This window comes from Suricata suricatta, chromosome 1, assembly GCF_006229205.1.
Source record: "Suricata suricatta isolate VVHF042 chromosome 1, meerkat_22Aug2017_6uvM2_HiC, whole genome shotgun sequence".
NCBI classification, from domain to species: domain Eukaryota; kingdom Metazoa; phylum Chordata; class Mammalia; order Carnivora; family Herpestidae; genus Suricata; species Suricata suricatta.
The window spans coordinates 158,289,967-158,301,010 of NC_043700.1; the positions used below are offsets into that span (position 1 = coordinate 158,289,967).

Consider the following 11,044-nt stretch of genomic DNA (forward strand, 5'->3'; position numbering starts at 1 on the left):
AATGAAAATAGGTACTTTAAGAAAAATGTATCCCTTCTCACAGAACCCCCTGTTTGATTTGTTTTCCAGTATTCCCATATAAATAAGAAAAGTGAGTTATATTTTTCTATTATACTACTGTTTCCATCAATGTCTTCTGTATAGTATTTATTGCTTTGATATTGTTATTGTTATACAAAGGAGCAAATAAAATATGGCAATACATTATTTTAAAGCCAGCACTTAAAGGGCCTTAAATGGAGCACATCTCTTGTGGCAAAAGGGAAAGAATTGCTATAAGACAGTTAACATTTACTCTGCTCATTATCTGTCCTAATTATGCCTGAAAATGTTTGTGAAATAAGTGAAAATACTCATAAAATTTTTATAATAGAGAATCTTCATTATTTAATATTTTCTCATTCTGCTAAACTGATGCCAGGTTTGACAAGTTGATGTACTTTCCAAAGTCACTGAAAGATAATTAGATTCAGTAGGCTTTAAATCTTCATATGACAGGGATTCTACCTAATCTAAGCCAATATTTAAACCAATATATCCTTCTCTCCATTAGAATTTATCAATATATAGTAAACACAAAGGTTTATAGAGAAGGAAATATTGGTCAATCATAATGATGATGAGAACAGTGTCATTAAAAAAATAGTACAGCTACTTTATTTATATTTGGCTATTTTCAAAATAAGGCTATTATACTTAAGATATTCTTAATTATTTCATGTGTTGTTTCTCCCTTCTATTCCTGAACCTATTTACACCAAATCTAAAGAAATCTGTATGCCAGATACCTATACTAACTCATCTAAATCATCATTCATAAACATAGGCAAACAACTGAGCATAATTAGAGATGATTTGGGGACCTCTTTATGCTGAAAAATAAATCCCAATATGCACAAAAACAATAACACATTCTAAACCAAAAGAGATCATTTGGAGATAAAACAAAACTGTCAAAAAAATTAAGTGAATTACTTACCTCAAACCTTGGGCTGTTGGCATGGCAACCAGGACTCTGTGGCTGTTTAGCTCTTAACCAATAGCTACATGCATACATCCATCTCTATCACATTAGCCAGCCTGGTGCTCAGACAAGCAATTGACTGGGAGCTCTACTGCCTGGAACATGTCATCTAGCCAAGTAACAAGACTACTGCAGCTTAGGGAAGTGACTCCTTTACCACTTTCAGTGAGATGGGTGATAGGGAGCTTGCTTCCAAAGTATTGTTTGTAGACCTAAAGCCCACATTTACTGATGGAAGTTTGTACTGACACTTAACCACTGGCTCTTCAACCCTAAGCAGCACATCAATGGCAAAGAAGATTCTGCCAGTAATTATGTCCAAAAGCCCTGTGCCATTGGCAGGAAAATCACTGACTTAGCCTGGGACAGGTTTCACAAACTAGCCAATGAGTTCATAGGTCTTTAAAAAGTTCTTGGTTTTTCACATTATTGTTGGGTGAACAGACTCTAGGTTTAACTCTCACTTCTGGTAAGTCTCTGTTGAATAGAGTAATAAGTCGAAGTTCACATTCTTTATTTTCTTAGGTCCCAAAGCTGTAACTAAATTCCATGTCCCTATGGCTCCATCCTCACCACACACACCACCCTGGGCATGCATGTATTATACATATCCTCAGTATTGAGTGCCCAATGTATGCTAACCTTAACACTCATATTAGATAGATAGACCTCCATAACTGCCTCTCGCAAATTTGAAAATGACTTGAATGTACATCTGCCAGAAATCTAGACCAATATTGATTGCTATCCTTGTATCTCATTCCTTCTAACCACATAATGTACGTCGAGGTAAAAGAAAGAGAAGCAAAATACTACGGGTATGAGGAAGTAGTAACTAGGGAACATGGAATGAAGTAAGTGAATAAGTATGACATGTAAGGAGACACACAAACACACAGACACACCCAAGGCCCACACAGATACTAAAACATGCAAACAAGTATGCACATGCCTGTGTGTCCAAAAGTATTTATACAAATCTGCACATACATAAACCCTGATATCAGCAGTCAGAACACACTTAACTACACATGTGAAACATTCAAGCACCTAGCTGAGTGCAGAAGAAAGATATTCCCTATGAAAGTTCTTATGTATACTTGTGTGTGCATGAGTGTTTTAGGTAGCTATCAGTATTTATGCAAAACTTAGCACAAGTGAATAACCAGGGACGTCTTCTTTTTTCCTACTTAGGATATACTGAAATCCCATCTTCAAATGAAATGAGGTCCAGTAGCCTTTGCCATGTTAGCCCCGATTCATCATGTTCTATGTGATTTATTTACAAGGAATAGCTGATGTAGATACCAATTAATCATTCCAGGAAAAAAAAAATCTCAATACATTAATTTGGAGGGAAAATCTTTAGAAAGCACCTTACATAATAAATACTCTTATATTTGCTTCTCAGCTGAGGATGTCTTGACCACCCACACACACTTAACAGTGTGCCAGAAACTATTATCCTTGTTTTTACCTTCCCACACATAATTCTATCCCTTCTTCTAAGCTTATTTTTCAAGTTGTAACAAGATTGGAACACAATGTCTATTTCTATTAACTTTGAAGACTAAACTAATAAGATAAACTTCCAGCTGAGAAAGTATATTTTAAAAGTTGGTGTTCATGGTTTATAATAATGAAAGCAAGAAGACCAGATCATTTGAAATGGGTTTACATTAAATAATTTTTTTAAAAAGGAGATGTCATGTATACAATAATATGTGGGAATCTTTCAGTATATGAGACAGTCATAAATTTACCTATATTACATCAATAGTATATGAGTGAGACATATTTAGATTTTTATATGCACAGGATTAAACCATGAATCTAAAATGTTACCTAAATCAACAATTTCTCCATGAACAGAGCTCCTATTACTAATAAGCCCAGATTTGTAAGGAATGTAGTCGTTCAGCACTGAGCCTGTGAGGGTAGGACCTGACAAAAGGAAAGGTAGAAAAGGTGTCTCTATTTCAGGTTTCCAAATTACCTTTCAGGGATCACATATCTCCCTAAACAAAATGATTCAGTTGCCTGAGATACCAAGCAACTACAATAAGAAAAGGCTTTCTGATTTTTTTATCCACATAATACACACATCCATTTTATCCTTGTGCATATGTGTGTTGGTGTGTTTGTGCGTGGGCATACCTATTAAAACTTTCTCTAATGATGAAGAAAAACACATAAGAACACAGAAAATTCTCAGGGTGCCTGAGTAGTTCAGTCGGTTAAGCGTCCGGCTTCCGGCTTAGGCTCAGGTCATGATCTCACAGTTCATGGGTTCCAGCCCTGCATCGGGCTCTGTGCTGACAGCTACCTCAGAGCCTGGAGCCTACTTCGGATTCTGTGTCTTCCTCTCTCTCTGACCCTCCCCTGCTCTGCTGTCTTTCTCTGTCTCTCAAAAACAAATAAAAAACATTAAAAAAAATTTTAAAAAGAACACAGAAAATTCTCTAAGAACTGCACACTACTCTATGAAAAGAGGAAGAATCAAGAGAAGGAAGAGAAATTTATAGACAATTTTCCCATGTACTCATTGGATGACTTAGAGAGATGATCTTTTGCATCTGTATGATTTCCATGCAGGGATAATACTTCTGGGATTGATCCATGCTTGTCCTTGGGTAGGTCACCTCCCTACTTTTGTAAACCTACAGGGAAGTGAGTTCAGGGAGTAGGTTACTACAGAATCCAGAAGAGACATCTCCCCACAGGAAGGGAGAGAACTACCAAAACAAAGAGGTTAGAGATAGAAACATGCTGTACACAAACCAGCCTCCAAAATAGCCCCCCAAAAACCTCATACCTTTGAATAGTCTCTTGAATGTGGATCAGGACTGATCTCTGAGACCAGGAGAATATAGCATAAGTAAAGAAGGTTTGCGACTTCAAAGTCAAGGCTATAAAAATCTTTGGAACTTCTGTACTGACCCCTTAGATTATTTTCTCTAGAAAAAGCCAGGTTCTGTGTCAGAAGGACACTCAAGTAGAAAGCCCTATGGAATGGAGGGCCCCATGTAAAGAGGGACTGAGATCTCCCTTCAACAGTAAGCACTACATTAAAATGTTTTTTTAATTTAAAAGGGGCGCCTGGGTAACTCAGTTGGTTAAGTGGCCAACTTCAGCTCAAGTCATGATCTCACGGTTCGTTAGTTTGAGTCCCACGTCGGGCACTGTACTGACAGATCAGAGCCTGGAGCCTGCTTCAGAGTCTGTGTCTCCTTCTCTCTCTAGCCTTCCCCTGCTCACACCCTGTCTCTCTGTCTCTCAAAAATAAATAAACATTTAGAAAATTAAAAAAAAACCAGCACCAACTTAGATCCTTGGAAATGGATCCTCCAGGTTCAGTCAAGGCTTCACCTGACTTCCACCCCAGTTAACATGCAACTGCAGTCTACCAAGAGGCCTGAGTCAGAACCTGCCTGGTCAGACTTCCAAATTCCTGACCCACAAAAATGGTGAGAAATAATAAATAATTCTTATTGGTTTAAGCCATTAGAATTTGAGGTAATTAGTCATAGAGTGATAGATAACTAATAAAATGACTTTCAGCCACTAAAGAGAAACATAAATTTGAAAAGTTTATGAACAAATCAAACCAGCAGAAATCAGATCATAGACTTAATCAATTAGTGTTTATTAAATACCTATAAAGTAGTAAGGCGATATTATATAATTATTCATGGTATGATCCTTGAAGCTAAACTACCTATATTAGTATCCTACCTGATCCACTGTGACCTTCAGCAAATTACTGATCTCTTTGGGAAATAACACCATTTTCTCTAATTTATAGAATGGATATGATAAAAATGATACTTAATTCAAAGGTTGATTTGTGAGCTTTGCACAGTGGCAGTATCATAGCCAATGAAGTTTATCTGATGTGTGATTATTGCTAATTGAAAACAAAGGTTGATTGTGAATATAATATGACATGATCGAATGAAAGACCTAAAACTTTGAGTGGTAAGCATATAACTTCTATGTTGTGTAATATATAACATATTATATATAGTATATATATCTTCATACATATAACATATAAACCTATACACATGTATATATACACACAAGCATATAAGCACTGACATACCTTCATATTATCTTTTAATTCTTTTTTAAATTTTTTTTAATGTTTTATTTATTTTTGAGACAGAGCATGAGCAGGCAGGGGCAGAGAGAGAGGGAGGCACAGAATCTGAAGCAGGCTCCAGGCTCTGAGCTAGCTGTCAGCACAGAGCCCGACGCAGGGCTCGAACCCACAAACGTGAGATCTGACCTGAACCGAAGTCGGACACTCAACCGACTGAGCCACCCAGGCACCCCTATCTTTTAATTCTTAAAGCAACCTTATGAACTGGTACTATGTAGTATCTATTTTACAAAGCAAGTAACTAAATAAAGTACAGGCAGTAAAGTGTAGAACCTTGCTTCAAATCCATACAGTTTGTTATCAGACTTCATACTCTTAACTATTATGATGGCTTCTTATTAATCAGGATATGCTCCACAAATACTTGATATTATTGAGTAACTATGCCAGCTTGTGCTGGAAGTAATACATCTATCATCCTTTTTTTTTCTTAAAGAGGTGGCATTTTAGATAATAAAATGAGATAACGAGAAAATCAAATATTTGTTAGGCATGTTTTGTTTTATAGAAAAAGTAGTATGTTTCATATTGAAGAATTAGGTTAATATTTATAAAATGGTTTCTAAGAACTAGTAATCAATGCCCCCACATAAACACGTTCTTGATAGATTAATCATGTATATACATCTGAGGGCTCTGACAATATACACAAAATATCCTAAGTGTGTTTTAGAATTTTTTATTTTTCCTCATTGTTAGATTATTAGCCAGCATTCCTCATTGTTTTCCATGTACAGTCTCAGAAGTCACCTTAATCTGACTGTCTGTACTCCTAATTGGCTTTGAATTGAGAAAATAAATGGCTATTTATAGTTTAGTAAGTTGAACACCGTAGTCAAGAATTCATATCAACCCACGCCTCACAATGTATCTTATCTGGAAATTAGGTCTCTGTGGATGCAATTAGTTAAGGTAAAATGAGGTCATACAGGACTAGGGTGCACCCTAAACCCGATGACTGGTGATCTTGTAAGAAGAGGAGGCAACAAACACACAGAGACGTGCAGAAAAGAAGACCATGTAAAGACAGAGGCAAAGATTGGAGTGATGAAGCTACAAGCCAAGGAAAGCCAAAGATTTCTGGAAGCCACCAGACATGGAAATAGTAAGAAAAGATTTTTCCCTACAGCATTCTTAGAGAGCATGTCGCTGCCAACACCAAAATATCGGACTTCTAGACTCCAGAACCCAGAAAATACATGTTACTTAAAGTCTTCAGACACAGACAGCAGAGCCCAGTTCCCAATGACAGCGCGTGCTGGAACTCTTCGCCTTCCCGCGCCCGCCAGCCGGGGGCACCCTAGACCCATATCCACAACCTCCTGACCGGAGGGTTCCTGTCAGGATGCTGGGCTAGAAAGACTCGCCCTCCGTCTGGGTCTCCGTCCCCCGTAAAACCTTCGTCAACATCATGCCAGCTGATTTTGATGTCCTGGTTGGCAAAGACCCGTCAAGTTTTTGTTTTTGTTTTTCATTAATGGGCAGATACTTGGGGGCCAAATGTTCTTTCGTCTGGGACTCATTGCTGCAGCACGGGGAATTTACCTTGGATCTTCTCACGAAGAGCACCCGCGCAGCTCCCATTTTCAACATCACTGTCAGCAGCACTGCCAAGATGCTAGTACTGCTTATGGGCAAAGAAGATGTCCGCGCAGTATGATCAACACGAAATGTCATGAAGTGGCCTCCCACCTGCAGCTTTCCCAGGACGGACCTTCTTTGTCTATTTCTCCCACTCTTCCCCACCACTTTGGTATGCCTCTCCTTCCCATAACACATATACATAATACCACTTTTATTTTGGGTCATTACCCCACATCTCTTATTGCTGCCAAAACCACATGGGCTGCGGGCTGGGTCTGGATGGACAGACACCTCTCCCTACCCATGCCTGTGTGTTATTGGAGAGCTATGGTTTGGGGGGGGAGGGGAGGTCTGAATTAAAAAAAACTATTCTACTAAAAAATAAATAAAGTTATCAAATTAAGTGGTTATTTAGTAAGGCAGTCCTAGGAAACTGATAGGCAACATTATAGAAATTGTGTTAAAAGGGATTATTATAATGTAGGAGGGTACTTCTCTTAGGGAAAGCATGCGTGTTTGGGGGTTTGGGGAAATACTTCAGGAGCACCCCAGCCTCTATGTATTCTGGGATCAAACTCAGAAGCAGGAGACTGAAATTTTTGTTAGGAGAGCAAGAGAGACCTAGAAACCAAGGATACCTGCTTTGATGGATAATAACATAACTCGTCCCTGAGATCTCTTAAATTCTAGGAGAAAATACAAGTGTGATTCCACCTGAGAATCTCATTACTTGAACCAAATACAGGTGGTAATCCAAGGTCAGAGGCACAGCAGAGGCAATAGATTAGCCTCAGTTGGGGTCTCTAAGCATTATGCATCACAAGAGTCAAAGGCCCATGGAACCCCTCTCTTCCCTGGTGAATCATGTTTATCAGCAACAGCAGGTTAGATTATAGAAGTTAGTGGTGTGCTCTTGATAACTGAAGAGAAAAGGACACTCCACAATTGAATGTATTTGGAACACGCTGTTCCAATTCCTATTATTTGCACCTCACTGCTTATTATTAGACACTTACAAAGAAGCAAAAAAGTCATTTCTATGGAGTTTAGATGTAATTTGACATCTTTTTATAAAAATAATGTTTCTTATTTCCTGAAATTCTTCAGTTGACTTTTGATGATTCACAGAATACAATGTAACATGAGAACAAGAGTTTATTCCCCAGGCTTTGTTTGAGCAGAGAAGAGCAGAGGAAGATGGCTATTATTCAAATGATATAACTTATGCAAAGTGCCAGGAATATACTGTAGGTACTTGCTAAAACTTAGTTCCTACTAGTTACCTTAAAACTTCTTCCTTTTTGATTTTTTAATTTTCTTTTTTAGTGTAACAATTAGAGAAAGATTGCCTTGGCAATTCTAGAGTCTCACAGCTACATATTTTTTTTAAAAATTCCCAAGTTCCTGTCCATTTCCCTTGGAATTGTGATTAGTAGTGCTAGTTCTAGCAACGAAGATGCATCATAAACTTTAAGGCAATTAGTGTTCCCTCACTTTTCTTCCTGCCAGACATAAAGCCTCATCCCTTTAGAATTTCTGCATCAGGGGCTAATTGTTCTATTATTTTTCTTGTTATTCACTAGAGACACTTTAAAAGTTTCACTTTTTTATAAGACTTCAACAAGGAAAGACAAAAAACAAAAACGTACAATGTGGGTGGTATATATATCAAAGAGACACAGGAGTTAACTAAAAGAACTCCCAATGGTCAAAGCTGGAACAATTTGAGCAACAAAGTAAAGTTTTATTGGATTATAATGCAAAGTATAAAACAAGTATCTCTGAGTTCATGCTGATATGAATTACTGAATAAATAAATGGGTAAGAAGAGACTAATCTTCCATGGAGAAGAATTTAAAAGAATTTATATATATATATAGGTAGATAGATAGATAGATAGATAGATAGATAGATAGATATAGATAACTGTGCCCTCAAGGAGTTGGGCCTCCTCCCCTCTCCTGAGGTATAGGCTATACATAGTGAATTTCTCTCAAAAAATAAGGGGTACGTAAGTGCTGATGCATAGGGGCACATGTACTCCAATGTTCATAGCAGCACTGTCAACAGTAGCCAAAATATGGAAAGAGCCTAAATGACCATCACCTGATGAATGGATCAAGAAGATGTGGTATATATATATACAATGGAGTACTACGTGGCAATGAGAAAGAATGAAATCTGGCCATTTGTAGGAAAGTGGATAGACCTCGAGGGTGTCATGCTAAGCGAAATAAGTCAGGCAGAGAAGGACAGATACCATATGTTTGCACTCATAGGTCTAACAGGAGAACAGGAGAAACCTAATGGAGAATCAGGGGGAGGGGAAGAGGGAAAGAGAGTTAGGGAGAGAGAGGGACACAAAACTTGAGAGACTATTGAATGCTGAAAATGAACTGAGGGTTGAAGGGGAAGGGGGAGGGGGGAAAAGAGGTGGTGGTGATGGAAGAGGGCACTTGTGGGGAAGAGCACTGGGTGTTGTATGGAAACCAATTTGACAATAAGCTATTTAAAAAATATATAATATAGAAAGAGGCAGAAAAGTAACTTAGTGGAAAAACCTGACAAACACTATTTAGCCAGGTGACCAAGGTTAACATTAACCTCAATAAACATGCTGATAGTATACACCCCAGGTATGATGCTATCTCTGTGGTCTGCCTCCCAAACCCCATCACCCCAGTATCAGTAGTAGAAAAAAGATGGGGCTAACTCAAATTAAGGGACATCCTGCAAAATACTGACCAGTGTTCATCGAAACTGTCAAGGTCATCGTAAGAAAGAAAAATTTACTGAAAGGTCATTGTAAGAAAGAAAAATCTGAAAAACCATCACAGTTTAGAGAAGCCTAAAGAGACAGGACAATTAAATGTTATATGTACTGTGGATACAATTGTGGAACAGAAAAAAATTGTCAGATATTAATAATAGAGGAAAGTGGCTGTAAGGTATGCGGGAACTCTACTATCTTCGCATTTTTTTCTGTAGATCTAAAACTATTCTAAAAATTTTTATTTTTATATAGTATATAGATTTTTATATATGCTTGGTCTCTATTCTTGGTTTCCTAGCTATAGCCAGCTAGCTCCCTCAGGAAGCTCCTTCAGTTTAGCACCTAATAAAACCCTACAAAATCCCTATCTATCATTTTTTAAGGGAACAAACTGGAAAAGCTTAAATAGCTTACCAAAAGACCTGCCCAAAATGTGGCAGTACTAGAAATGGAACTCAGCCAGTTCTAGAACTTTCTTGCTTAACCATTATCCCATACTATCCCATCATATGATAGTATATATAGAAAACATAAAATAATGTACATGTACATATTTAGAACTGATAAATTATCTTAGGAAGTTATTGATTACATTGTCAAAATTGAATAATCAATTATTCACAACAAATTATCAGAAAGTAAATGTATCAAAGAACATACTGTTTATAGTAACATCCAAATTATAAGGTATAAGAAATCTAATAGCAGATGTATAAGACCTCTACATAAAAAAACAATAAAACAGGGGCACCTAGGTAGCTCAGTCAGTTAAGCATCTGACTCTTGATTTTGGCTTCAATCTTACAGTCATTTAGATTGAGCCCCATGTTGGGCTCTGCACTGACAGTGTGGAACCTGCTTCGGATTCTCTCAGTCTCTGACTCTGTCTCTCTCTCTCTTTCTCTCACTCTATTCCTCCCATGCTCATGTGTTCTCTCTCTCTCTCTGTCTCTCTCTCAAAATAAATAAATAAAAGTTAAAAAACAGTAAAATATTACTGAGAGAAATTAAAGATCTGGATAAATGTAGCTCTCTTACAGGTTTATTCATGATACTATGAAGATAATTTGATATTATGAAGATTAATTCTCCTCAAACTTCTAAAAAATCATATAATGATAACAGAGCAGGTGTGTGTGTAACTTTATCAATTATCCTAAATTGATTATTTAATATTTATTTTCGAGACAGAGAGAGAGAGAGAGAGAGAGAGAGAGAACGAGTGGGAGATGGGCAGAGAGAGAGGGAGACACAGAATCTGAAGCAGGCTCTAGGCTCTGAGCTGTCAGCATAGAACCCAATGCCAGGCTTGAACTCACCACCATGAGATCATGACCTGAGCCAAAGTTAGACGTTCAACCGACTGAGCCACCCAGTTGCCTCAATTATCCTAAAATTTAAATTGAATGCAATGGACTTACAAAAGTCAAGACAGTATTCAAGGTAGAAGAAGGGGAAATATTTGTTTTAACCCTTGATATATTTAATTAAGACAGTC

The 11,044-nt window shown here is 37.5% G+C and overlaps 1 pseudogene; it reads left to right on the forward strand.

The window, feature by feature from the left end:
* Nucleotides 1-4,874: 4,874 nt before the first annotated feature.
* On the forward strand, nt 4,875-5,004 carry LOC115302989 (annotated as a pseudogene).
* Nucleotides 5,005-11,044: the final 6,040 nt, after the last annotated feature.